Source organism: Camelus bactrianus, chromosome 27, assembly GCF_048773025.1.
Source record: "Camelus bactrianus isolate YW-2024 breed Bactrian camel chromosome 27, ASM4877302v1, whole genome shotgun sequence".
Classification (NCBI taxonomy): Eukaryota; Metazoa; Chordata; class Mammalia; order Artiodactyla; family Camelidae; genus Camelus; species Camelus bactrianus.
Genome location: NC_133565.1, coordinates 19,255,884 through 19,278,350, shown reverse-complemented (window position 1 = coordinate 19,278,350; position 22,467 = coordinate 19,255,884). Strand labels below are relative to the sequence as shown.

Below are 22,467 nucleotides of genomic sequence, written 5' to 3'. Positions count from 1 at the left end.
GCCTGGTGGAATGAATCACTTTACACACTCACACCCATGTCAGCACTTTCATGTGCACAGTATACTCCCCACCTGTTAAATTTCCACATTTTCAAGGCTGATACGGCCCCCTTTACCGTAGAATGTGCCACCAAGGATGGAAAATCACTAATGATCCGTTTTTCAGGGTCTTTTTTTTTTTTTTTATCAAAACCTAAGCTATGTCTAATTACTACAGGTGCTCTACATATATTTTTATGTTTCATCTTTAACATGGGGCATTATTATTCCATTTACCCATCAGAAAACTGAATTTCCAAAGGTTAAGTTACTTTCTTAAATCACATAATAGAATAGCCAACCAACGTTTAAGCACCCTTTTCTTTGACAAGCTTGCATTTGGAAAATTCGTCTTAACAATTGAATATTTGCTGTTAACAAAAAAGAAATTGAATTATTATTTGAAAATCATCTGGGTTTCTAGAAAAATACAGGGAAAAAAATGTAGCCTGGATTCAGTGTCCATCATGAAGTTTCCAAAATGCCATGGAATTAGGAAAGTACTTAACAAGCAGAATATTGCTTTTTGAATAAAAGTGAATAATTTATTATGTTTAGAGAGGGCATATCTTAAAATAAGAGGTATTTTTGCACATGAATGATTTGCAAAATCTGATGAAGGGTCACAGAAAATCACAATGTACATGGCCTTGTCTGGCAAATAAATTACTTTATAGAAAAGTTTTAGAAAACTCTACGGCTAAATTTGTGTCTTCTCCTTGACTAAATTATTTTCTTCTCATAGACTATCACCTTCTTGAGCAGAGAATCCCTCTCAGATTAGCCTTTTTAATCTACAAAACTCCTCACACATTTCTGAGCATAAAATAGATCCTCATTCACCTAACTTATACAATATTCCAGTCATAGTTCTAATTCTGAGAATAAGAAGCTTTTGCATAGTGTTTTACAGTTTATAAGTCACTTTCGTAAATGATGTTTTTAAGTACCATTAAGAGGGTTATCTCCAATATAAGCCATAGAAGCTATTGCTGAGAAAACAGTGAAGAGTTTCCCAAGACGACATGGATTTTAAAATTTGTGTATTGATGAGCCCAACAGTCTTGAGATTCCACAGTCTTGCTTGCATGGGATTGAAGACTTTGCTGAATGAATGGATGTCTCGTCAATCAATAATCAATCAATCAATGAAATCATTGGAAAATGAGCAGTAAAATCATGTTGTGCAGCCCCGTTATTGGTGGTCAGTATCCAAGGTTATAATTTATGTGTTCTTTGACTTTTTTTCAAACAAGAATGAGGAAGACGAAACACACACACAAAACAAACATTGAAGTTACACCACCAAAACCATAGTCACATTGTCGTTAAGGGGCACGTATGTTTCTTGACACTCAAAGAGGTTAGATCAGAAGTGCTTGCTTGATGAAAAGGACTCACAAAAAACTGAAGAGTTTGGCATCACAGTCCAAGTGGTTCCTTGCTGGCGATGACCACTGTCAGAAGGCTGGATTTAACTTCAGACGTATTGCGTGCCATCTGGCTCCAAAGAGCAAATCTATTTTTATAATATCATATTTGCAATAAGGGAGAACGACACACATGCTCAGAGTCGGATGAGCTTCCATTTTTAACAGGACTGACTTTCATTTTTCTTCCCAGGGGCCCCAAACTGGGTGGGCTCTTTTTCCCTCTGCTCCAGGTCTTATCTCTGTTCAGTTGTCCGATTAGGATCCCAAAGTCACTGAACAAACAGGGTAGGATTCTCCATAACAGACCTTTTGTTCATATACATTTCACTGGCTTTTGTTCGAGAAGTCAGAAAAACGGCTCTCATCTCCACACTAATAATATCCTTCAGTAAATGATAAAGCCAAGTCCAAAGTAAACCAAGAAGCTTTATCAGCATGTCAAAGCGATCCCCTTACAGCTCTGTACTTGCCAACTGTGCATCCTTCTCCTCTGCACAGACTGGATGCACATTAAAAGGCACTTACCAGAGTGGGTGTTTGTTTGCCAAAGGAGGGCAGGCTGCCCTCTGATTCCAGTCACCCCGGGTTGTCACTCTCATCAGAGGAAGAGACGTGTACTATACAGCCAGACTCCTTCCTTGATGATCTCTTGACTCGAGTCTGGGGGGGGGGGGAGGAAATTCAGAGCTTCCTGCCAAGTTGTTCTTTCTCTTTCTCCTTGTTAATATTAACTGATGGACTTCTCAGAGGGTAAGTATATTTCTCACTGCGAACCCAGACAATGCCGCGGTCGACCAGTTACTCCTCCACTCCCTGTTGTCAGAGAAGATGAGTTGAAAGGGATTTACACACTGGGTTAATCCTAACAGATGGCCCTTCCCCTGTTACTCTGAGAGAAGTTGAAAATCAAGTCACATTCTCTCTAATTCCAAGTTAGGCAAATTAGCCCACTGCCCTTGATTGTTGAGGGCAGATTTAGCAAAATGGATGCGGTGAAAAAGATGAAAGATGTAAAGTATTTAAAAAGGCCCTTATCTTACCTCATTTAAAATTCTACGCCCCCTCCCACTTTTGACATACAAGTGATGCTTATCTGTAAAAGAGTGAAAACAGGGAATTTTCCTTTCGTTTGTGTGTGTGTGATAGAGACTTACCCCTCTATGTCCAGGAAAGGTTGCTATATACGTGTTTGTAAAATCTGAGAAAGTGAATGTATAAATATATAAAATGTATATATTGTATTTACATTACACACCCCAAAATAGCATTCCGATCTGTGTAGCCCATGAACAGGAACAATGGAGTTTGCTGATACTGAGAAATAACAATATGTGGCAAGTTTTCTTGTTTGTGTGTGTGTGTGTGTGTGTGTGTGTGTGTGTGTTTTTGTTTTTGTTTTTATTTTTGTTGTTTTACAATTGTAGACAAACATTCCCCCAGGAGCGGATGACTCAGGGAAGGTGTGATAACGATATGAAGCCTTTCATCATAAAATCTCCATATAAAAATCCTGTCAAGATGGATAGGGACCAAAGTGGGTACAACACTGCGGCTGCGTTGGCTTCATTCCAAGCACAGCATGCTCCTAAAGGATCTGTCATTGCCATCAGATCTGAAGAAGAGAAAACTTGAGAGAGAAACCTCTCATTGCCACCTATAGGCTGCAAGAAGAAGGTCCAGGTGACAGCCACGTTGCTCTGGGAAGCAGCGGAGAGGCAGAGGTGTTCCGGCGTCCTCAAGTTTGTCTTCACATTGACTCTGCTTCATCCCTTCCTTCCAACAGCATTTCTTGTGCCAACATTTGGTGTAGATGCAGGAGAGGCTATAAAGGTGAAACAGAGATGAATTCCTCATCTTTGGATCCAAAGCTGAAAAAGAAATCTATCCTTCATGTTTGAGACCACAGTGAGCCAAGCATCTGATCGATGCTGGAGACATAGAGGTCTTCATGGAGAAGGTGATATTTGAGTCCTGCTAAGTGCTCTAAAGGCCAACATCCAGGTCGAGGAGAGGGTCAAGGAACTTGGCATAAGCAAAGGGCAGTGGCATGGAGGATATGCTACTGTTTAAGAATCTACAAGAAGTTCCATGTTTGACCTTGTTCTGTGTATGAATTTGCTTACACTACATCAAGATGCTTACACTTGCATCTAGAGAACCATGTGGTCTGGGATAGGGCTAAAAACCTGGAAGAAAGGCAGCTTATGGAAGGCTCAACTATGATGCTATGGAATCAAGAGTGTATTCTAGACTCAAAGTCACTTCCTCTTAAGTGAGGTCAGCATTTACAGAAAGCAAGGGCCTGATTTATCTTACCATTCTAATTGACAAGTTTGGGGCGAGGGTTCTCTATCCAACTCACACTTTTTCCCTTTCTTCTGACCCTCTCCTCACTCCACAGAAGGCCCCTCAGTGGTCGTGTGTGAGTTTTACAACCCTGCTTCCCTGACTACCATACTCATTATTACCAGACCCCTGGCCCAAGTTGGGCCAAGCAGGTTCTTACTTACATGAGTTCCTTCACTGTAACAGAGAATCCCTGGGAACTGGGTTAACCAGTGATAGGTCTCAAGAAGGAAGGGCCAGAGCAACTGTGATTTGAGGTCCCAGAACCTCAATATTGATGTTTCCACACTTTCTGAGGCCACTGGATTCAGCCCTTCCATGACAACTTGGGGTATCCTTCCAATGAATATCCTTTTGCAAATAAGCTAGCTCATATTTTCTGCTGATCTGCCAAAGAAACCACGATGGCAGTTGATTTCATTTTTAATGTTTTATCGTTCTTTTAGTGTAAACCTATTGGATGATTTTCCCTTGACACACTAGATCTATTCCCCCCGAAAAAAATATTCCAGATACTGCACTCATCCAGTCCCTCCAAGTAGTAACTAACTAGTTACTTCCATCATTCAACAACCCACTGGAAAAAAGTTTCAATTTTTTCATTAAGAGATCACTCGGTAACTTACTAGAAGGCAGACTGAAATACCAAAATCCTACTTAAGAATTAGAGAGATGTAGCCATTTCTGGGTTTAAGTCCACTTATATGGAACTGGCTTTACCTGTTTCACGAATCTGTTTAAGAATGACCAGTTGCATTTTGCCTCCTCAACAGCTGAAGGGAAATTCTGGGCAGCCATATTTACTGTTGCCAAGATCTCCAGAAATTAACCTTATCATTAGAGATAACTTGTACTCGGGGAAGACATTCAGTAGCACACATTGTGGCTCACTATTTCAGATAAAAAGGTTTGCCCATCAGGGTGATTCCTTCTGTCCTCTCGCCTTCCCTCCTCCTGAGCTCCCAACTGGGTAGAGATACATTAAGGCATTGACAAAACTTGTTTTATTGAACAATAGATGCCACTATATGACAGCATCCAAAGATTAAGTTGTTAGTGATGAGATCAAAATAAAAGGGTCCTAGAGAATTTAGATTTAGTAGAGAGACAGAGACCTGGTGGTTGGGTTGGGTGTGGTTTGTGTTTCAGCCAAGCTGACTCACATACGTCGTAATCTCTGCTGTCCAATGAGTTCCTGTGATTGGAAAGAGTCAACAGGGAACATCTTGCTAGTGTCCAGGAACCTGAGATAATGAACTTGGAAAGCTTTTGTCTAATAGGCAACTCTAAAACTGTTCCAGTCAGAATGCAAGTTTCAATTCCATAATCCCACCAAGGAACAAAATATGACTAGCTATGGTCCATTATAACTATTAATTCTGTCATCTCACTATTTGAAAAGGTTTCAGTTCTGAACCTCCCTTCTCCTCTCAGATAGGGTACGAGATGTGTTGAAATGAGATTATTAAGAGCCCAGGCTGTAGAATTGTATCTGGCCATCTGAGTCACTCAGAAAGCCCCGAGCGCTCTCCTCTTCCATCTATTATAATAAAACAAATTATTCTGGTGTCACAGACCTTGAATACCTACTAACCTTGATAAGCACTTACATCTAAACAAAAAGGGAATCAATTTGCCTTTTCCTTTCTGCTGGCTAACATAATGCTTCATTTTACAGTCGCCATTAAGGGTTATTGCTATCTTTACATACCACATTAGGCAGTTTGTGTCCATTGTTCATGCATAGTTCCATCAGAATGTTTCAGGTTGAAGGCATTTTTACAATGGTGTGGCTTTTGTTCTGCCCCGATGCTATTATCTTGAATGTGTTTATCCCAACAGGTCTCTTCAAAATCTGAAAACTGTCCTCTGTGAGAACATGTCAGTGATCACCTTCACTCACAAGCAGAATTAGCAATGTTCTAAGTCTCACTGAGCCTCAGTGAGCCTACAAACACACACACACAGACACACACATGCCTGCCCACCTTACCTAGGTGGGCAGATAGTTCAAGCTGCGAAGATTCTCGGGTTGATGTTAATGAATTGAAACTTGCATAGGCTCAAGAAATCCCTCAAATGAATCATAGAATTCTAAATTTATCTTACCAGGTTGAAGCTTCCTATCGTATCATGCCCGGCCTTTGAATTAGCATTTTCTCCTCTGATCTATGGCCTCTGAATTTTCTGGGGCAGAGGAAACAAACCACAGGCATTCATTAAGCAAACATCTGTGTACGGGAAGAAATGGGAAACCTACTCCTGCTGGAAACCATATAGAGTTGAGTTAGAATAATTGAGTAATGGCCACTGGCAGGTAGGGTAACACAATTATTATAGATGTAACCTTTGGGGAAGTAAAAACCAAAAAGTCTTAACCCAGAAATATAGATGCACTCAGTGAAAAAGAATGATCACCAAAGACCCATTTCACAAGGAAAAAGCATATAAGTCGTGGTTGCAGAGCACTACTCCAACAATGACAAATAGCTTGGTCAGAGATCAAAAATTAAAACATAAAATATTGATATTTTAAAATTGAGTTTTTATTAAAAAAACACAGAAGAACCATTTTGCCTTGGTATGTTTGGCAATCCCATTTTAATGTCTATTCAGCTATTCCTTATTTTATACTAGTCCTGGACTCTTTTTTTTTATGTCCTGATGATTCCATTTCAAATCAATAAAGAATAGGTCTGGAATATTTTTACATTGTGAAATGTCTGAATCTTGACTGCCCAATACTCAATCTCTTTATTACTGATTAATCACTAGATTCTAAGATCCTAATGGACAGGTAAAGTATTTTTAAATTTTGTTCAGGGCCTCATGTGAAGTAGTTAATGATGATGGAAGAGAGGCTGATAAATAAAAATAACACAAGCTCTGGCAGAACTATTGGTCCTTGGAATATATGGGTATCCTTCAAAGAGTTTAAAATATAATAACACTCCATTCAGAAACTGCTCCTTGATGTGGCGGTCCGGAGAAAGAGGAGAAAATACATATTTATAAAGCAAAGACTCCATGCCAGTGCCTGGAAGAAGCCCTCGGGAAGAAGAGAGGAATGAGGCTCTGTACCTGCTCTTTTTTTTTTTTTTTTATTAACTTATTTTATTAGTTCTTAGGGGGAAGTCATACAGTTTATTTGTTTATTTATTTTTAGTGGAGGTGCTGGGGATTGAACCCTGGACCTCATGTATGCTAAGCACGCACTCCACCACCGAGCTATGCCACTTCCCTACTTTGTACCTGCTCTTACAGAACTTTACAGCCCGGAGTGGAGTCTGACAAGAAAGCAGTCAAAACACACATAGTGTGATAAGTGCTTGATTTCCCCATGCAAAATTGAAAATCCCTTCCATATCACCATCTCCTTAATCCTCAAGATTTTCTTCTGAACCTGGTGTTCATGATAATCTTAGTCCGCTTGGGACATTTTGAGACATTAGGAGATGATCTCGAGTTAGGTAGGAAGTCTTCGCATGGAACCTCAGTTTCCTTACTCCTGGCATCAAGGAAGTGGTTGTGATTTTCCACTGTGTTTCCACAGGAGTGTCGAGCCTGTGGATATGTCTAAGTCCCTCCCAGGAGAATGCAAAGCCCAAGCAAAACTGCTTAATTTCATGGTTTCACCTCTCAGCTTCACGCCAGGTTGGCAATGCCCATCAAAAGGTTGGAAAAATTTTTATGGGATTTTGTAAATATCAGTTCAGAGAATCTGAAAACCAAGAGCTGTCATTCAGAATATCTCCTCGTCCACAGCACATCCTCTTGTAACAATGCCAAATTAAAGTTCACTAAAGAAGCTGGGGAAACATTTAATTTGATAAAATGGGAGTGATTTTTTTTTTCAGAAATAAAAGTATTCTTCCGATGACTGAAAGCTCCACCTGAAAGATTTTAAAAGATATTTTAAAGTCAATAAAAAATTATTCAGGGGTGAATATTTGTATTATCCAAAGACTTTTTCTTCTGTGAAAGGGGTCCCTACAGAATTATTCTAAATAGTGAACACCCCTGCTGCATTTAAATAGTATTTACAGACTATTAACTACTCACAAAAAAACTGGTGAAGAAAAATTGCCAAAGTATGAGAATCTCCCATTGATTAACCAAAATTTAAGAGAAGGCTGCCTGAGAGACAGAATTCAATTTGCCACAAATGAGTTTTCATAATGAAGTTTGGAATATATCTGTGTATGCAAGATTTCTCCTTTGAATGCAAAGAGAACCCAAATTTTAAGATTTTTTTTTAATTGAAGTCTAGTCAGTTTACAATCTTGTGTCAATGTCTGGTGTACAGCGTCATATTTCAGTCATACATACACATACATATATTCATTTGCATATTCTTTTTCATTTTAGGCTACTACAAGATACTGAATATAGTTCCCTTAAGGATATTATTTGTAATGCTAATATATTTGAGCATTATGCAAAAATATTAAAATTTATCAAACTATTACCCAGGTTCTGAAAATTAGGTGAATTTCAAAGATTGTTTTAATTCAATAAGTAACATTATACTTAACATTCAAACACACAAAGTTTGGTCTACATTTCTGTTCGATTGCTTAGTACTGATTTGTAGAAGTCATAGATAAAATATACACAATTTTTTTAATGTTCCTGATACAAATTGTTCAAATATGTTTTCAAAAATATGTCTCTGACATGTGTTTTCTTCACCACAATGTCCTTCTTTCTGAATCTTCAGAGTGAGTATGAACATTTTGAAAGGGTTCCTAATGTTCTAGTTGAAAATGGTATTTTTTCTTATTTATTTTAGAAGAGTTGAACAAAGAAAGCCGAACACATTCTTGATTTTAATTCGTGATTTGTGTTTCCTCCTATAAACTATCTGCTTTTACCTTTGTAGCGTCTGCCTGTTAAGAGTCTCAGTACTTTTTTTAATTGATTTGTATGAGTTCTTCCCGTATCAAGGTTAACATTTTTCCTTTCATACCCATTGCAAATGTTTTTTTTTTAGTCAAGTGTTGGCATTTTAATTATGTTTGTGAAATTTTTAACAAGTGCTTTTGATTTTTTTTTACCAATTTTTACTTAGTTCTTTCTCCGGAAATTACATAACAAACTCGTTCATGTTTTCTTCTATTGTTTTCAATGTTTTTCTTTTAAATGCCTTTACGAGCTGGAAGAGTAAGGCTGTCCTCATAATCCGTCTAAAACTGACTTCTCTTTCATAGTGAGGAAATTATAATAGCTATTCTGCAAAGTTCTAGACATTCTAGGAAATGATATTTGAAAGCTCTTCGTCCTCGGAAGCTGATAAAAATGAAAGTTGAATAATATTTATTATTATAACTGACAGAATTTGATATGCCCCAAAGTTCCAACATATCTTGATCAAGCAAAGCAGAACAAAATGCATCTTTTAATAGCTTTGAACAACGCAGAAGTCGGTATGCTTTGGCCCGATGGAAAATAATTAAATTTTATACGAGCATCTTGGAACCAAATCTGATGCTGACATTTCTTACCCTTTTGTTTTCAATGTTTTTGTTTTCCTCCCTGAAAATCTTCTCCAAATAATAGGCAGTAAGAGGTTAACTTGTCCCAGAGATGAATGGAATCTTCTAAACTCTTTGCACTATGATCTTGGGAAAAGATTTTCTCCCTCAAAGCCACTGCCCCAACCCTCGCCTCACTGCCCAGTTTAATATGGCTTGGACTGTCTTCCCATATCGTCAGCTCCTATATGAATCATTTTCAGCACTGAGTTCTGATCATTACATACAAGGTCACTTTTTAATTAGAACAATATAGTAAAACATATGCTCGGAAGATAAATGAGGTACAAAGCTATCTGTGCTACAGTGAACCCTTTTATTGGAAAGCCCTTAAAAATAATAAGCGTCATGTATAGTCCAGGGGCCTTTGCAACATATTTCAGTACAGCAAAGTGCCTGCCATGGTGAATGAATACCCTGTTACAGTGAGCAATCATTTGGCAGCCTAGGTTATTTTAATGGACACATCACTTTAAACGAAGCCTTCGCCATCTGTTCTGCCCTCTAATTACAGATGCAAAAGGAACATAATTCACAATTGCATCATAAAAAAGTAAGATATAAGTGATTTAAATGCATGTGTATCTTCCTTATTCAATGCAGCATGCAGCTGTTATGTTGTTTTCATGTTTCAAACACAAATGAGGAGAGAAATCGCTCTCCTCTGATGGAGTGAATTCCCCGGCACAGGGCATTTTTGGGGTGTGAGTACATGTAGAAAAGTGTGTGATCCTGGCCTAGGACTCTCATTGCAAATGGGAGGTGAGGCTATTCTGTAAGGCGCTCTGTGATCTGTTACCATGAGTGATGGAGGGCATGTTTGTGCTAAAATCTAATTTTCAGTTGATTCTTTATTAGACGTTCTCACCTCGGTGACTGCTCAGGTCCAGGTACTTTTGCAATAACCAAACAGTTGGCTACAGTTTAATGTGTTAAAACAAAGAAACCCTCCTTCAGAATAAGGTGAACACACTCTTACCTCAATATCAAAGAGGCAACTCTTAGCCTAAGTCTACATGTATCTTACCTGAAACCTTTTTGATTGTTCTAGACTACGCTATCTCTTTGGAGTTATAAGGAGAAAGATGGAGCTTCTTTTCTTTCCCCTAATTTTTCAAAAATACTTCAAACCTCCCTCATGGATTTCCAAGTGAATGACTCTGTATTTGGGGAAGGATATCTTCATATACAAGCTTCAAGATGCACTTAATTCTTCACTGAGAATCTGTAAAGCTTCCAATGTAATTTAGTACTGACAAGATCACAGTGTATCCAGAATACAAGTTTGCTTCCTAGAGAAACAAGTTTGTTAAATTCATTCTAGAAATGCTCAATTTGTTCTCAAACAATGAGGTTGGATAGTCAAGTGAAATGTTAATAGAGTAAAATATTGAATTCTTAGAACTCACGGCTGGAGGAATGGTGCTTAAAAAATGAATTAATTGCTGAAGAGTGCAAATAGCTTAAAACGCCAAGCAAATTATTAAAAATTCTGTGCTGTAACCCTGTCAGTGATAAGAAACTTTTGCCCTGCAAAAGTTCATATTTCAGATTCTGTTTGGTTGTAGTAAGAATGATTTATACTTCCATAGTCATTGCTAATAAACAGGTACTTTGAAGGTATTTGTTAAGTAGTTTAAAAATCCATCCTCCCCCCAAAATCAAATTTATATTTCTAATTTACCTAGCAACTATTTTTCACAGATTAACCAGAGATAAATAATAGTTAGGGTAATCTAAACATCAACATGGCAATTATCGTATTCAGCATTTATAAATTTAAAAGATTGTGTATTTTATGTATATGCATATAATGAATACACAAATTTATAAATATTACATTATTTATGGACATACATTTGTATATATACAACAGAAATTATATTCAGCGAAACAGGTCAATTGTTTACATGTAACAGTGCTTCCTGTTGGTCAACACTCATGCAAAACTGATTCTTAAATATTTTACATGTACATGTCATTTATAAGGAATTAAAATATAATGATAACCAACGTCGCTCTCAAAAGATTATAAGAAAGACCATATAATCCTCTTTATATGGTCTTTCCAAATTCTAAAATTTCTGCCCTTGAGTATTTATAATCTTTTAAATAATCAGAAAAGGAATATTTTAAAACCCCAAACAGAAACAAATGTTAGTGTTAAAGTGCTCTAATCCATTTTCTAACGTCCTATTGAATTTGTGTTTATATGAGACTCTGTTCTAGTCTGGTGTAGACCTTGTTTACAATTTCTCTGTGTGTCATACCTTGATCTCAGATCAACTGAAGTGAGAGATAAACAATCCATTTATTGTATCAATTAATTCATAAATGAGCGTAACAAGTATCATTCATAAAAAATTGTCACCATCTTTAAGAAAAAGATAGAACACCATCAGAAATTTCCATCAAATTCACCTGAATACTTTTTTGTGTTTCAATGACACTCTTGTTTCAGAAAATATGAAACGGATGCTTCCTTATTGCAGGGAGTCCCAGACCCCAGGTCACAACAATGTGAGAGATGTAAGGATAATGATTTAAAAATAAAATATATTTAATAATTTTAAACTTTATTCTGAGATTACATTTCTTCTACCATTTTTTCTGATTTTTAATTAAAAATGTGTAATAATTGGTGGAGATAGGAAGCTCCTGTTGCCCCTCACACTTTGTAAACTTCAAAAGGCTGTTCAGGACTTTTTAAACTATAGCTTGAAAGGAGATGAAGAGATGGGGGGAAGTTTGGATGGTAAAAAAAAAAAATCTGTCAAACATTATTTTTACTTTTTTCTTTTTTCTCAGTTAACCACCTCTTAGGACATAACTTTTTGTTGGATTCCAAGAAAACTTCATTTTATTATTTTATTTTTATTGTTTATTGAAGTATAGTCTATTTATAATTTTTTAAATTTTAATATATTTTTATTGCAGTACAGTCAGTTTACAATGTTGTGTCAATTACTGGTGTACAGCCCAACACTTCAGTCACATAGGAACACACATACATTTGTTCTCATGTCCTTCTTCACCATAGGTTACTACAAGATATTGAATATGGTTCCCTGTGCTATACAGGAGAAACTTGTTGTTTATCTATTTTATATACAATAGTTAGTATCTGCAAATCTCGAATGTATCTTTTAAATGAAGGTTATATATTGAGTAACTGTAACTGTAGGACATTAGAATGGATCAAATATAAAAAACAATAAATCCGGTGTTAGTAAGCTCTATGTTTACACATTCATTTAAAAAAAAATGTTTTCTTTTGCTCTTAAAATTCTTTTTGTGATACCCAATAAAGTTTATTGAAGAAGATGTGAATTTCAGAAAGTCAACCCGAAAGGAATCATGTCCTTGACAATAGTGTTTACACACAAAACTCTTTACATTATTTTTACTTCAGAAGAACTCAGAAAACAATGTCAAATTAATATTTCTGAATGTGCAGCTTTCTGGACAAGAATGCCTCAACTGTTCTTATTCAAATGGTCAGTTCTCTTTATTTAAGTATGTGTTATGTGCCCTTGGAGAGGACAAATGAATCACTGGCAAAATGTATCTTAACTTTAACTTTCTTTTTCTTTCTTTTCTTCTGAAGTGGCTGCATTATTTTATTTATTTATTTTTTATTGAATATAGTCAGTTAATAATATTGTGTTAATTTCTGGTATTCAGCAAAATGATTCATTTATACATATATATATTCTTTTTCATATGTATGTTTTATTGTAGACTATTACAAGTTATTGAACATAGTTCCCTGTGCTATATAGTAAGACCTTGTTGTTTATCTATTTCATATACAGCAGTTAGTATCTGTAAATCCCAAGCTCCCAATTTATCCCTCCACCTCACTTTTTCCCCCTGGTAACCTTAAGTTTGTTTTCTCTGTCTGTGAGCCCATTTCTGTTTTGTAGATAAGTTCATTTGTACCATTTTCTTTACATTCCACATCTAAGTGATATCATATGGTATTTTTCGTCTTCTTCTGCCTTACTTCACTTAGTGTAACAATCTCCAGAGCCATCCATGTTGCTGTAAATGGCATCTTCTATGGCTGAGTAGTATTCCATTGTATGTATTTGCCACATCTTCTTTATCCAGTCATCTGTTGATGGACATTTAGGCTGCTGCCATGCCTTGGCTACTGTAAATAGTGCTGCTATGAACACTGGGGTGCAAGTGTCATTCTGAAGTATGGGTCCTTCTAGATATATGCCTAGGAGTGGGATTGCTGGATCAAATGGAAAGTCAATTTTTAGTTTTTTAAGGAATCTCCATACTGTTTTCCATAATGGCTGCACCAAACTGCATTCCCACCAGCAGTGTAGGAGGGCTCCCTTTTCTCCACACCCTCTCCAGCATTTATTGTTTGTCGAATTTTTAATGATGGCCATTCTGACTAGTGTGAGGTAATATCCCATCGTAGTATTGATTTGCATTCCTCTGATAATTAGCAATATTGAGCATTTTTTTTCATGTGCCTATTGGCCATTTGTATTTCTTCACTGGAGAAATGCTTCTTTCGGTCTTCTGCTTATTTTTGACTGAATTTTGTTTGTTTGTTTGTTATTTAGTTGTATTAGCTGTTTGCATATTCTGGAAACCAATTAAATCACAAATAATTACTCTTTTTTTACACGGTTTTTAACTGCATTTAATTTAAAGGACGTGATTGGTGAACAAAAGTTGCTAGTCAATCATAAATTCTGTTTTAGTTCAGACATTTCAGAGCTACCAAACTTTAAAATGAACTTTAAATGCACTGATTGAAAGGCCATTGTATATCCATTCTTGCTTGGCAAATCCTTGTGATTAGGATAAATGGACGAAAATGGGTCCCAAAGTATTTTGTAATTAATTAAAAATTTTAAATGTTATTGTTATTTGAACTGTATTGACATGCACACAGTATGTATACTAAGTAACTTATTTCCCCCAAATCAAAATAGAAGACTGTCAGTGTATATATCTGGAAACAGTGAAAACAAAACAAAGAAAAAATCCGAAACACAGCATCTCAATGCTCAAGACAGAAGGTCATTAATCTTCTATCAACACATAGCTGCTGGATGAAAAATACTGGGTTAGACGCTGTGGAGGAGACCAAGAGAATTAACATCCATCCTCAAGGAGCTTCCCATCCAATCAGGAGTGCAAACAGTATGAGGCTGAAGGAGGTAGCATTTCTAGTTAATGAAATGGAAAATACCATATCACTTCCTTCTTCCTGTTAAACCTCTTCCATCACCTTTATCCCAACTGTGCAAGAGTCATCTCTCCTACAGGGCGTTCATAATCCTTTGTAGTCCTTTTAAAACTTGGTCTTCAGTGGTTTGAGCCTGTCTGCACCTCTGTTTTCACATCTGTGAAATGGGATATGGAGTAACAACCTTATAGGATTACCGCCAACACTAAATAACTCAATGACAACAAAATGCTCAGAGTATTTCCTGGCACATAAGAGGCGCTCAAACAATGATAACCAGTGTCCTAGTATTATTATTCCTACCAACCTCTATACCTAACTCCCTGACCAGATTTATAAACTTCATACAATCTTGTTCACAATTCTAATAGCTTCAAGAAGACTGCATTAAGTGCTGTATGTGTTTCCTCAAATGAGAATAATGAAGTATAAGATAAAGGTTAACGGTGTGGTTAGTATCCACGCAAAAGTGTTCACTGGTTTGTAGAGAAGTCAAGACGGGCTCGTTGAGGACTGTGGGTTGAAATGTATGAGGGGATGAAAACTGTCTCCTTTGGGTGGGAAAACAAGATTAAGCCACAAGTCATGGGGACATGAGGAGAAGAGAGGTGGCTGGAGGAGAAAATCATACGCAGTAAGTGATGAAAAAGGAACCTCACCTTGGGAGTTGTTTCAATAATTTAGGCCTGAAGATCTGAGAGCCTCAGCTAAACAGGGTAACAGAAATCGAGAGGAGAGACTTAGGGTGCAGAAGCCAGAAACTGTCCGTAAGACTAGATGGGTGTTAGCATACAGGGCACAAGAGGAACAGAGATAAAACAAAGTTCAGAGGTACGGCTAAATTTCTGAGTTTGGGCAGCAAAAGCACTGATCATCATACAGCTGGGGAAATGAAAGAGAAAGCAGAAGCCATTTTTCTCAGGGGAGACAGGAACTGAGTCTGAGCTACATCAGGTAGCTCTGAGGTTCCCAGGTCATCCTGCTGGTCATGTTTGCTAAGTTATTATCGCATGAGGCTGAATCACGCGGGGGAAACAACAGTTAACTCCTTCAGTCAGCTGGCCCATGTCCTTGTCAACTTGGCAGCAAGGTGCAAGGGAATCACAGGCCCTCAGCAGAAGCCTCTTGGTGCCAACATCAAGGAAAGAGGCATGAAACCCAGGCGGCCATTCTTTTTCTGATCGTGTTCCCGTGGCCTTGGTTCTACAGGGGATGGGGGCTGCTGCCATACTTTGCACAGAGGGAGTTCTTCAGTCTTTGGATCAAAAAACAACATCTTTTCCTTTTATCTGCTGCAACAGGCCAGCTTGAGGAGACAAAATGAATGAGGGACAAAAGAAAGACTTACTGGTTCCGTCCAGCTCCCAATACACACACCAGAGTCACCAGGTGGCCAATAGCCTGTATCAACTTAAATGCAAAAGGACTGAAATATGTTTTACATTAAAAAAAAATAACATTAAATAACACACAAATAAAAATAGACTTTTGTCAGAAATCTTGGACAAGCCAGAATAGAAATGTTTATTTAAAGCCATTTTTAAACTCTGATTCTGGCTAAGAAAGCCAGGCTGGTCACTAAATCCCATGGGACATCCACATGCAGGGGTCTCTGCCCGGAAAGGCAGTTTTTAATGGTGTATTTACACAACCACGTGTCCTCAACGAGAACTAAGAAAACTCCAAAGGCGGGTCAACTTTAGGTCTAAATAAAGAGGAGAGGAAATGCTTGGTCATCTATACACATCAAATTCACTGGCCTTTCCAGATACGATACCAGTGCCTTACTTAAATTGAGATTATATTCTTCAAGATTCAATTGTTCGCTTAAACATCGTCTTATTGTTTTTCCCATGATTACTTATAATACAGCTCACTGTGAGAACATCGGGGCAAGAAAGAAAGAAAAAAATTATTCAGATACATACAGTTTGTTCATTTTACAGAGAAGAAAACTGGGGGAGATAAAATGATCGTCCAAGATCAGTCAAGAGGGCACTAGACTAGACTGAAGTCTTCCCAGCACCCAACCCATGAGTTTTCCCAAGCAAATTGTTGCCTCTCAGGTAGCAGACTTTCAGAAGGAAAGATTGAGAGACATTTCCCAGCCTAGAGTTTGCCAGATAACCCCTGACGGCAAGTCCTTTCTGTGTTTGGAGTCAAGGGATGGGAGGAATAAAATGGGTAGAGGAGGAAAAGATGAGACACAAGTCCTGTCATTTTCTGCTTTTGAGAAGATCTGGTTAGAATGCTGAGTGTCTGTTTTCAGCTTTGGCAGTGAAAACCTGTGGAACCATGCACCCTCTAGAAAAGAATGGGCTAGAAGAGGAGCACCTGAAACCAGAAAAGCAGAGCAAGATGTCCAGCAGCTCACATCTCATCATCCCAAGAAAACCCCCTAGACATAGTCTACACTTTACTCGTTTTTACAACTACAAACGGGGTTTCTACTTGCTCATATTCAGCTTTTTTTTCCTGCTTCCAAGAAGCTCAGTACTTCACATCGGAGAGCTGCCAAGTGACGTTCTATGTTAGAGAGTCTGGAAGATGCAGGATGAAGAGAACCCAGAGGAGCATCTGAGAGCTCAGAGGAATGAAGACCCAGAGGCTCTGGGAGGAGGGAGGAGGCGGTGGATTAGGCAGAGGCAGAGGGACAAAATTAGGCTCGCTTGCTGTGTTCCCCGGAAACCAGACCTGAGATGTGAAAAGGGAAGTGGCATTCTGAGATATCTTGTAGGTTTCTGGATACAATCAAGACTTTACTGAATTATAAATGAACGTAACTAGGGGGAGGGTGTAATTCAGTGGTTGAGCACATGCTTAGCATACACAGGTTCAATCCCTAGTACCTCCATTTAAAAAAAAAAAAGTTTTTTAAATAATAAATAAGTAAACCTAATTACACCCTCCCCCCAAAAAAAGAAATAAATGAACATAATTAGATCCTGGAAATAATGAATTGAGGGGACTCCAAAACTAAAAGCCAAAGGCAATCAGTGAAATGCACATTTTCCAAGACAATACATTTATCAAAAGTCAAAATTATTGCCACATAACCATTCAAATCAAACCACGTTTAAGTTGAAAACAGTTCCGTCTAATTTCATGAGGGAACGTACCAGCTCCAGGGTTCCCCTAAATACATTAAACCAATGTGAATGGGAAGCTACAAGTAGTCCGTACTTCTGTTTTCAAGAAATTTGGTTCCCAACTTGCAAAGATTAGCTTTTAGAGTAAATACGTTTCCTTAAAAGATTCATAGAAAGAAACTAGTCTCAAATAGTTTCCCATCAATGTGATATCTTTAAATCTCAGCCTCAAGCAATGTTCTCTAAAATGAGATTGGAGGAAAGCTGTACACAAGAATTTTTTAAATAACTTGGATGAATAATATTTTCTCAAATGATGCAGAGGTGTCATAAGTAGAAGGAGGCTCTCAACTTAGAAACTTGATAGAGGAATGAGCAGGGAAACTCAGCTAGATGTTATAAATCAGCTAATGACTGACTGATCTGAGTTCCACTGTTGGTGTTTATGTTGAACTCCTCTCTGGTTCACGTCTCAACTCTAACTTTTCTTTGGCTTGAACACAAAGGACCTGTAGGGATCTGAGCTACCCCACTCTTCTCTCTCTGTACATAAAATACTCTTGGATAGCTCATTAGAACCTGTCTGCTCTCAGCCTCTCAGAGTCCACTCCGAAGACAGAGAGGTCTCACTGGAGACAGACTCTTGTCACTGGGGATGGCTCAGACATTATCTTCCAAGGAGCCTCTTTGGAGGGTGAAAAGACAGATCTGAAAGGGAACCACGCAGTCAGCAGATTTAGGATGACATTCGAGAAAAGTGATCCTCTCCAACCAACTGAACTTGGCCATAATCCATCCAGTCCAAATGGGTTCTGTGTTCTGTATTTCAAATTCCATCTTCCTTGACTCAAAAAGAAATAATAGAAAAGGTTTACCTATGCTGATGCCCCATCAAATAAAAACTAATGATTACAACAATTAAATGCAACAGACCGGGGGTGGCAGAGGCTTCAAGATGACAGAATAGAAGGACCAGGAGCTCACCATCTCCCGGATATACATCAAAATATATCTACATGTGGAACAATTCTCACAGATTACCAACTGAACTCTGGCAGAAGATCTTGTATAAGTGGAAATCATCACAAATCTAGATAAACAACAAGGTCCTACTGTACAGTGCAGGGAACAATAACCAATACCTTGTAATGGCCTATAATGAAAAAGAATATAAAAAGGAATATATATATATATATATATATATGACTTAATCACTGCACACTACACCAGAAATTAACACAACATTGTAAATCAACTATACTTCAATTTATTTATTTATTTATTTAAAATATCTTATTTATTATTGTCTCATTTTTATTTTATTTTAAATTGGCAGTGGGAGGTAACTAGGTTTTATTTTGTCTTTTTTTGAGGAGGTACTGGGGACTGAACCCAGGACCTCAAGCATGCTAAGCATGTGCCCTACCACTTGCGCTGTACCCTCCCTGACTATACTTCAATTAAAAAAAACAAAATGCAACAGACCGCACAGCTGACGTGTTCCTGATGTCACCATGTAGAAGTCTTAAACTCTTGCATTCTACTTAAGTGCTTGTTTTAAAATCTTATTATCAAAATGTTCCCAGGAAAGCATTTAACTGTCTGGCCTTGTGATAATCAGAAAGATATCAAAGTGGTTTTTTCCCCCCAATTTTTTAAATCATATAATTGTACACGGTTTTCAGTCTTGCTTCCTGCATTCATTTTTTTTTTCCCCTCTAGGACCTTTTCCAGGGATCTCAAGAAAATGAAAGAAACCACTGTGACCAAGCTGGAATGCATGAAAACCGTACTATCTCGTCACAGGGGACAAGGGACAGATCCCACGACTCTGTACTTGTCCCTTGTCTGCTCCCCTTCCCTCCAGCTACACGTCTACTCTACGCCCTCACTGTGATCCCAGGCCCACTGGACCCTGGCTCCCTGGCTGTATCTCCTGGGGCCGTGATGTGCGGCCCGGGAGGAAATGTTGTCTTTGGGGAAATAGCAAAATTGTGTGACTACATTAAAGTCAACACTATTTATCTTCACCTCTTGTCCTACAGGCTGACAATGGGACACCACTGTTAGGCCCAACCCCCCTGCACAGCTGCAATAGAAAAAGGCAGGGTCTTGTACTTTCAAGTGTCAGGGCTTTTGTGCCTGACTACTAGTTTATGAGGCTGATGCCAGGCATGGCAGTCAATGAAGTCTTTGTCCTAGGTGTACAGGGCAGGACAGTGGAAAAGCTACTGTCTCTTATATCCCAGGCCATCCATCTTCCCCTCACCCTGGTTCTCAACTTTTCTGTCTCTTGAGCCGACAAAGAGAGGATCCCTCCTGGGTTAATGTACTGGAAAATTGCTCTGCATGTTTATGAGGGGGTCCTTTCCAAACGAAAGAAAAAAGGAAAGGAAAAAAAGCTGGGAAGAAGAGTCGTTTTTCCCACTGAACTCGTTGGCCTTATGCTTGTGGGTCTGACCCTGATTAAGAAAATCTCAATGCCCTGCTAGGAGGTTTATTGTCAAGTTTGGCAGAACGCACTTCCGATTGAATTTTTTTTTTTATTATTTATAATCACAAAGTGGTTTTGAACAGCTTCCATCACCCATCCCACCACCAACCACACACATGCATCCAAGCCCTTACCTTTGAAGAGGCCCCATCCGCACGCATCCAGCTTTCCCCAGAACAGCCCATCCTCCTCTTTGGAGCTGGTTTCCCCAAGGCAATTCCCTATAAATAGCAAACATGTTGTTTCCATACAATTACATGGAAGGTTGGACTGCGTGAACTTGGCCGTGGACTCAGAACCCAAAGGAGGCTGCCTTCTGTGAAATCACACACTCGCTTATTTTAACTTTTTTTTTTTTTTTTAGCTAAAAATAATATCCTCTATCTCCAGCCTCTCCCCTGACTCCCAAATTGTATTCTTCCCTGCAAGGCTTAAGGCTGAAACAAAGCGTCATGTAAGTGGTTAAGGCATAAACGATGTGTCAATTCTGGAGGTTGGTGCTTACAGTGGCACCAAGAGATTGTTACAGAACCAAGCTGAATCCTTCCAGAAACTTCTAAACAAAAATCGTGGGAAATGGGAACACAAGAGTCTGGCTAATTGTCACCAGAGCCAAATATGTACTCTAGAAGCCGGCAGACACACTGCATGTGTTCTGTCAGAAAATGAAGAAAAGAACATCAGTGTATTTTCTTCTTCCTTCAGCCCGTTTTCCGGAAACTGCTCTACATTTCCATTGACGATGAGTTTGGCCAGAGAAACTGGAAGTGGGGGGCTATTTGCACATAAAAACTCTAACTTTTTTCATGATAGAAGGGAATAACTAGGAGTTTTTTCGAGGACAATGTGTGGAAAGTCATAAAAGGGACAAACTAAAAAGGTCATCAACATTCAGTCCTCATTCCCCCTCAGTTGTGAGTTTTGTCTTTTTTTTTTTTGAGTTGAGGACCCCAATCTCTGAGGCAAAGGCTACATGAAGTTGTAATTTCCTGGTAACTGAGTGACCAAACCATCCTCCCTGTTAGCAGGGATTTTGTTTTTGTTGTTTTGTTGTTGTTGTTGTTTGTTTGCTTGTTTGCAGAAGGTGACGCAGCACAATGACGCATGATTTTTTTATTCTGTTTACAGTGTCCCAAACTGAGACGTTTCTGGGGAACCATTCGATCCTGGCATGTGAAGAGTTTTCCGGGATCTTGGTTTTCTCTCCTCATCTTTCTCACTGTGTATTTTTCACCAATATGTCCCACCCGCCCCCGTGTCGAAATCTTTCTTTTCTGCAGTTTCAAATGCTTTCCCGTCGACAACCGTGGGGGCTCATTTAAATAGTCGGCGAGATGATAAAAAGGAATGAGGCCACGCTGACAAATCATGCCCAGGAGAGGGGGGTGGTTAGGACCAGCACAAACGTTAGGAGGAACCCCTAACCCCTCGGCCCGCCCCCTTCTGTGGAAGGAGGTCAGATGAGCCTGGTTCCCCCACCCGCTCCCTCCAGACCCTTAACAAGCAGATGTTACTGTAACGTGCTCGGGGGAATCAAGCAGCAATATCACCCCTGACCCCAGCTGTCAGCTGATCCACGGAGTCTCTTAGAAATATACTCTTAACTTTTCTAAATTCCCACTCTTTCTCACCATCCCCCTCCGCTCGGCCTGGCGCCCCCGCCTTGGGTTTCTAAGCCCCTGGTTCCTGCTCGGGCGTTTGCACATTTGCGCTGGGTGTGACCTTTCTCTTCATGGAGGTCAAAGGCCTGAGACCCCGCGCCGGCCTCTTTTCTTGCTAAAGGCCAGCTGATGAATCATCCCCAACTTGAAGGGAACAGAGGGAAGGGGAGGGTGCCGAGGGCCTTTTGAGAGGAACAACTGGGGCCGATACATCAGCGTTTGGGCTCTTCTGACACTTTCAAAACTGACGTCCCTCCCCGGGAACCACAGAAAGAAGGGGGGACGGAATAAGGAAAGAAAGGAAGAATGTGAACATGACACCAGTCTTCAGGATCCGTTAATGAGAGACTGTCCAGGAAAGGAAAGAGAGCGAGAGGAGAGAGAAATGCAGACACACACACACACACACACACACACACACACACACATCCTCGCCCGGAGTTCAGTTGGATCAGAGTCACTTTTTACAAAGTGACAGAAAAAGAGAACACGTGTGTGCCTTCCACACTGCCAGGGGAGCTTGGTCCAGAGAACCTTGTTGAATGACTCAGAATTCTCTTGCTTATTATTTAGAAGAGTATCAATCATGTAACATTTAAAGAAGAAACTGTCTCGGTGCCTCCTCTAAGACAGCCTGGTCTGAGTAGAGTCAG

General features: G+C 39.0%; 1 long non-coding RNA gene across 1 annotated transcript; it reads right to left on the bottom strand.

The window, feature by feature from the left end:
- Positions 1-272: 272 nt before the first annotated feature.
- On the bottom strand, positions 273-21,037 carry LOC141575257 (uncharacterized). The gene is made up of 3 exons (XR_012502708.1): positions 20,288-21,037; positions 3,127-3,294; positions 273-2,285 (listed from the first exon to the last, which is right to left on the bottom strand). It is a non-coding gene; the product is annotated as an uncharacterized LOC141575257 (long non-coding RNA).
- Between the last annotated feature and the right edge of the window lie 1,430 nt (positions 21,038-22,467).